Raw genomic sequence first — 6544 nt, 5'->3', positions numbered from 1 at the left:
CAAGCCAAGCACAAAAATTAAATAGTTTTTCCCTCCGTTCGAGATTAAATAATGGCGATACGGCCATCCGAAGCGCAGTAAAAGGGAAACAAATGGATACGCGGTATTAAGAGAGTTAATTATAGATGCAGATTAAAAGGCAAGACTGAGTAGTGGAAGAAAAGGAAAGAGTAACCTCCGGCGCAGAGATACTGACATGCAGCAGTTGTCAGTCACCTAGCAACAAGTTTCCTATCCCTGCTGTGCTCTTTAATTCAGCAAATCTGCTCAGGATGTTGGGCTGTTCTCCTGACAAAACGCATTATGTAGTAGACTAAAGGATACAAAAATCCACTGTACACAACACTCTGCTCCCTATTGACCACTGATCCTTTCTCTCAACCCACAAAAGAGGCTTGCATAATGCTCTGAAAAGAGAAAAGTCTCAACAGAGAAAACATTTGCTTGTAATTGAGATTGACTACATAATGAAAATGATGTTCTTTTTTAAATTCAGCTTGTTGAGGCCATGCTTTTTGTCTCCTGGCTCTCAAAACCCATCCCTGCTGGGAAAAGGGGCAAACATTGTACAAACTCAAACCTGTGGGTTTTTTCCCTTCTTTTCACTGGAAGCACACACACGCACGCATGCACGCACATGCATTTTGTAACTAAATGGCCAAGACCAGCTCCTAAAGACTTAAACAAGTTTGAAAAGAGAGAAGACAAATAGGAAAATTGTTGTGCGTTTCAGCATCGGAGGAAAGCTGCCTTACTTCTGAAGGAATACTGGGGTGGGGAAAGCTGAATATGTTTTGTAATTGTTTTGACTAGCAGGTACTGCTGTCTGAGAAGAAAAGTTGTTTTATTCATGAGTCCGTGCAGTAAATTATAAGCAAAAACAGGAACAATCTGTGTGCCCACATAAAGTCTGGGCTGTGCTTTGAGATAATGATTACCTAAATACAAAGAATAAGCAGGGTGTTCAGCTTAAAAGACCGAAGTCTTGACCCAGCGAACTCTCTTCCAGTCTGTGGCAGAAGTCTGGGGGAGTGCTTCTCAAGAGGAAAGGCAGAGCGGTGTCACTGCTGCCACCGCCAGGATAGCTGGTGGTAGCTGGGTGCCTTGTCCTGTGTCTTAAACCTTGGTTGGTCTTCTTCAGAAGACAGTAGCAAGAGGGAGGAAGGAAATAAAAGAGAAATTACAGCCCTATCCAGCTCACATGGGTGCCCACAGCAAATTCAGCAGAAGAAAACAAGCCCACTGAAGGCTCTGGGGTTTGACCCTAATTGGCACACTGAGCTCTTTGGGATGGAAATGGTTCATTTGTCCTCTGTATAGCACCTAAGGAAGCAGAGGCCTGGCATCTGAGAAGCTCCAGAGGTGCAGGTAATGGCACTAGCACATGACAAACCTTTCTGTTGATGTGGTCCAGCTGACTCAACAAGTGTGAAACTCCAGCTAAATGAGTGGTAGCCTCAGAAATGATCTGGAGTCCCTTACAGAGTAAGACTAGTCAGTATGTCAGTGTGGAGCATGAGGTTCATGTCCCAAACCATGACAGCAGAGGAGGGAGAACTGGTCCCAGAGAGCTCCAGGGCACAGCACAGGTAGAAAATATCAGGAAAACCTGATTTCCTCAGGATCCCTTCCCTTAGAGAAGGGATAAAAGGCAAGGGCCATGGTTTAACCACTGGGTGTTTCCAGAGGTAATAAAGTACTTACCCTGCTTGTACTTGTAATGTCCAGATGCTCATTCCTGCCCAAATGCTGAAGTAAGTTGGAGACAAATTGAAAAGAGATATATCTTATTTATTAACTTACACCCAGATCCCCAGATCCTTTTTTTTTTTTTTTGTGTGCTTGGTGTGGCTGAGCCATGGCCAATTGGTGTGGGCTTTCCTCAGTGTTCATCTCACAGAATAAGGATAAAAGGTTAAATACTTCAATAATAAGAGACAGGTATTGCTGGCTTTATTCTCTGGGTTACTGAAACATGTTTAACAATTTCTCTTCTATATCAGTGCTTTTGCTGATCTAACATTTATTCTCATTTTGTGTTGTTTTATATATCAAATAACAAGTTGATTCTTTGTTTCCTTTATTTTAATAACCATGGCTCTGAAGATATGGAGGGTTAATAACAACATGAGTATAACGCACCTGTTAAAAAATAATGGATTGGGAAGGGCTGCCATGAATATATTGTGTGCCCACAACCAAGAAAAAGTAGAGCTATATATTTAAAACCTTCCCTCTTAAAAATGATTGCTTCTCTGAAACCAATCAGTTCATTTTTAAATTTTTATTGCCTTTTTTAAGCAAAACCAAAATTTATTTTCAAGATAATTTAAACCAATGAATTAAAACTTAAGGATTAACTTCATGAAGCTGGGAACAATCAGAAGATAATGTGTAACAGTAGGAAAGTGGGTTATATGAAAACCCCAAAGAGTTGTTAAAAACATGAAATAATAGAAGGTTTAGAGAAGTCCAATGGAATTAAAAAAAAAATAATAAAAAAAGGAAGAAAAAAAAAAAAGCAGAAGACATGAATAACTGTGGTACTGGTAAAATACATCTTATTATCTCCAAAACCAGTATAGTGTTGTTTACAGTAGAACTTAAGACCCCCTGTCACTCAGAGAGTGCTGACAGATTTCGTATAGGAGTTTCAAAGAAAAAGGAGTTGGATCAATCATAGAATATACAGGAGTCCAGACTGCTCAAAAAATGAAAAAAAAAAAAAAAAAAAAAGGTGAATATTTAGGCTAAGAAGTAACTCCTAGCAGTACAGAATGAAGAGAACACATAGAAGTGTTTACACCTATTTCTGGAGCTTTGCAAATATATTCAACAGAGATATTTGTTTTAAATCTACCTACAAGAACAACCTGTGTAAATCCTGGCTGAGCTTAAATCTGTGCAGCTCCTTCCCTGCCAAGCCAGTGCACACCAGCTGCGAAAGGGACCTGGTATTCTAAAAACAGAATTTCTGCTATGAAGGATATTAATTTTCAAGTATAATTTTTGGAAAAGTTTTATCTTGGAAAAGATAAAATTAAAGTGGACACCGGGGTCAGTGCAGAATAGTTGGATCACATCCCACCAAAAATAGGAATCGCAAGGGATTCTCCTGTTGATATTTTAAACTTTTGTTCATGAAAGTTTTAATCAATTAAAATGCATTATCTACCCTCTTAACTTTCTCAGAGAGGATTATCTGACATTTACTATTCACCAGTTTTGCTGAAAAGGTTAATAGTTCACAGGCTGAAGTTAGAAGTAAACAGAATTGATCATTCCTAATGCTTTGGCTGAAATGGAGGGGCTTTGTGTTGACAGGCTAGGAGATGTAATGAGCCTCTAGTACATTCTTAAGGCTTGTTTCATTTGCTCTGTGAATGGGGAAAGTAAAATTATAGTCTATAGGTGTTTTCCATGGTTCTTTCATAAGCAGGCCTCCTGACACCAATTAAAGAGATTATGTCATCAACTGAAAAGAAAGCTATAACCTTGTATGTTAATGCCGTGATTACTTAAGACAGGGTCACTGGACCCAATAGAACAGTGAATGACCTTGGTGAAATTAACTTCAGAGCTCAATTCCTAATTAACTGTTTTGAATGAAAGAATGTGTGATTTCAAGCTATTGGTCAAAATATTCACTTTTCTCTGTACAAGGACTTTGCCACCAGAAGTTAGTCTCCAATAGCATGAAAAACGGGAATAAGATTAGGAAATGGCAAACAGCATGCCCAGAGCTTTATGAAAGCAGATATTGTGCCCTGGATATTTTGTCTGAAAAACCTTATTCTCTTGAGACTTCTTTACCCACAGTTTAAAAAACACAGTCCTCAGGAGGAAATCACACATTTGAAAACACATCCAGGACAGATGATATTGAAAAAAAAAAAATTGCTCTAGAGTACTAATAAGACACTATGTAGAAAATATAAATGTATATTTGTAAACATTATAAACTTATTATCTCATTTTAATAGAATTGCAGCATATACAAACATCTTGTCAGGGAATTTTATTTTCTAACATTGGAGGAATGTAAAAAGGAGACAGGGAAACATTTTTAATGTGGTGCTCTTCTTTGTCATTGGGGTAAGAGCAGTGGATGCTCCAAAACCAGGGTAGATTGCCAGAGTCCCCCCTGACGTTGTCTACCCAGTGTCACAGGCTGCTCTCTATCAGAGATGTGTGCAATCAGCCCTTGTGCTGTAGTATTGTTAAGGGCTGTGTTTCCCTTAAATCTGTTGCTCAGCAGTACACCTATATTAGACCTCTGATCAGCTACGTTAAGCCTCGCTTACACATGGTTCACTTTACCTGGAAGAAATACACATCTGAAAACATTTTCAATACTCACAACCATCTGATCTGGCTGTAAGAAAATCAATTTAACCTGTCAGTCTTTTACTAATTTCCTAATTTACTCTTTTTTATGTATTGTTCAAGTCATATTCAAACTAAGAGTGCAAGTCTTGAGCATGTTGCTAATCCAATATTCCAGCAAGGAGCAAATTCATCTTCAAAATTATTATAAAGCTAATGGCAACTTGCTTCATGCAAAGAAAACCTTCAGATCTGAGCTGCTTGTATGAAAACACCTTACCTCCATGGGCATGAATTCACAGGATCAAATGTTATGTTTAGAGTTTATTGAGGACTTTAGTGAAACCATTAAATAAAGAAACTGTAAAGGAAAGTGATTAGAATTTATAATATAAGAGCTCTTTAGCATACCTTTCATTTTTTTTTATCTGCCAGATTTCAGGTGATGTGGAGAGAGAACTTGTGCTGAGTTAACACCTCTTTCTTGATGACATTTTCTGGCTGGAGCTGTTAGTGCCTTTCCTCATCTCACATCTCAGGTTTTGTAGCTGTCATGCTCCCCTTCTTTCATGTGCATGGATGAGTGTGCACATGAGGACACTGGCTATGAGAGATGGGCTGCCAATGTCTCCCTATTACTTGTTATACATCAGTGCCCAGAGGCTGTCACTGTGCCCTGGATGTGCTTGGTGCTCCACAGACACACTGACAAAAAGGGAAGAGCTCAGCACCACGTGGGGGTTCCTCAAGTGTTATTATTTCCTTTTACAAAGGGGAAAGCAGTGCAGGAGTCTAGATCTGATGCCTAAATGAACCTGTGAGGACTGGGGTTTGGCATCTTCACAGCTCAGTGCACTGGGTTGAATGTGCACGCGTGTGCAGGGAGGTATGGTCCCCTTATTAACAATGGGTTAATGGAGATGTCTGCACCAGCTCTGAGAATGGCAGTGGTTTCTTTTCCTGAATGCTCTGGATGTGCTCCTGCTACTGACCGATGCAATAAAGCTGGTTCCTCAATCTGGCTGCTGTAATGGGATGAGGTAAGTGAACATCGAAGTAGCTCAAGGAGGGGAAGCAGGAACCTCTCCAATCTGCCCACATCCAATTCTACTGGTAGAAGTGATTAGAAACCACGTGCCAGAGAAAGCCCAGAGTACCTGGTGCTCAGAGACAGTGGAGGTATCTATGTGCCATGCACAAAACTCCCACAGGGAGTCTGTACCAATGCCAAGGAGTGAGCCAGCTTCCTGAGACCATCTCCATTCACAAACCACATCTGTGCCAACCATAGAGCAATGCTGGTTGGCCACCAGGCCAGCTGCTCCTCTCCTCATGTAGAAAGAAAATCTGCCTGGGCTTGGACACAGGCATTCACTGTTCATGGGAACACTCTGAAACATCAGAGTGGGCAAAAGTGTTTTCCCACGGTCACCATGTTATAAAAGAGTGTGATTAAAAGGGGATCTACATCCAGCTCTAGGGGACAGCTAGGGAGACTGAAGCAGTTAAACTGGTGCAAGCTGGGTAACATCGCTGATTCCTGCCTGGAGTTATGGCGTGTGGATGGGGAGACATTAATTAAACATTAAGATTTGTGAAACTTATGACCATGTAATATGGGCAAAACAAAGCATGCAATTCAGTTTGAATCCAACCAAATATGAGCAGCTGCTTTCTCTAATAAAAAAGAACCCAGAAAACTAAATCTCATATAGCTTTCTGGCTTTATTTTTACTGTGGGTCAAAAATATGCCCCTTAGACTGGGCAGGACTGTAATCAAACAAGCCATGGGTTAGACATCACCAACCTCACAGTGAGTTCAGCCCCACAGAGCACACTTCAGATAACCAACCACCTTTCACACTCTGGCCCCTGGCTAATAAATGGCAAAGGAGCAATTGGTAAATTTGCTGAAAGGTGCAATTAAAAGCGATAGGGACATTCTGCCTGCTGAAAGCAACGTATTCTTTACTGCTTGTTTGTGGAGGGTGGAAAAGAAAAGGAAAGGAAAAGATTTCTCCCATCACTGTGGACCACCCATGAAACTTTTTGTCTCCTAATTCTAGCACCATAAAGAAAAGAGATACTTGTTGCTTAAAGCAATGCCTGGAGTTCTCATGTGTGTTGCTCCCCATACAGTAAGGCTTTTGGAAGCTAATTGCATTAACATGTTGTCAGAGTAAAAGCAGGTGTTGCAACACCTGCATTTTCTAAAGC

This window comes from Anas platyrhynchos, chromosome 5, assembly GCF_047663525.1.
Source record: "Anas platyrhynchos isolate ZD024472 breed Pekin duck chromosome 5, IASCAAS_PekinDuck_T2T, whole genome shotgun sequence".
NCBI classification, from domain to species: Eukaryota; Metazoa; Chordata; class Aves; order Anseriformes; family Anatidae; genus Anas; species Anas platyrhynchos.
Note: the sequence above shows the minus strand (reverse complement) of the source record.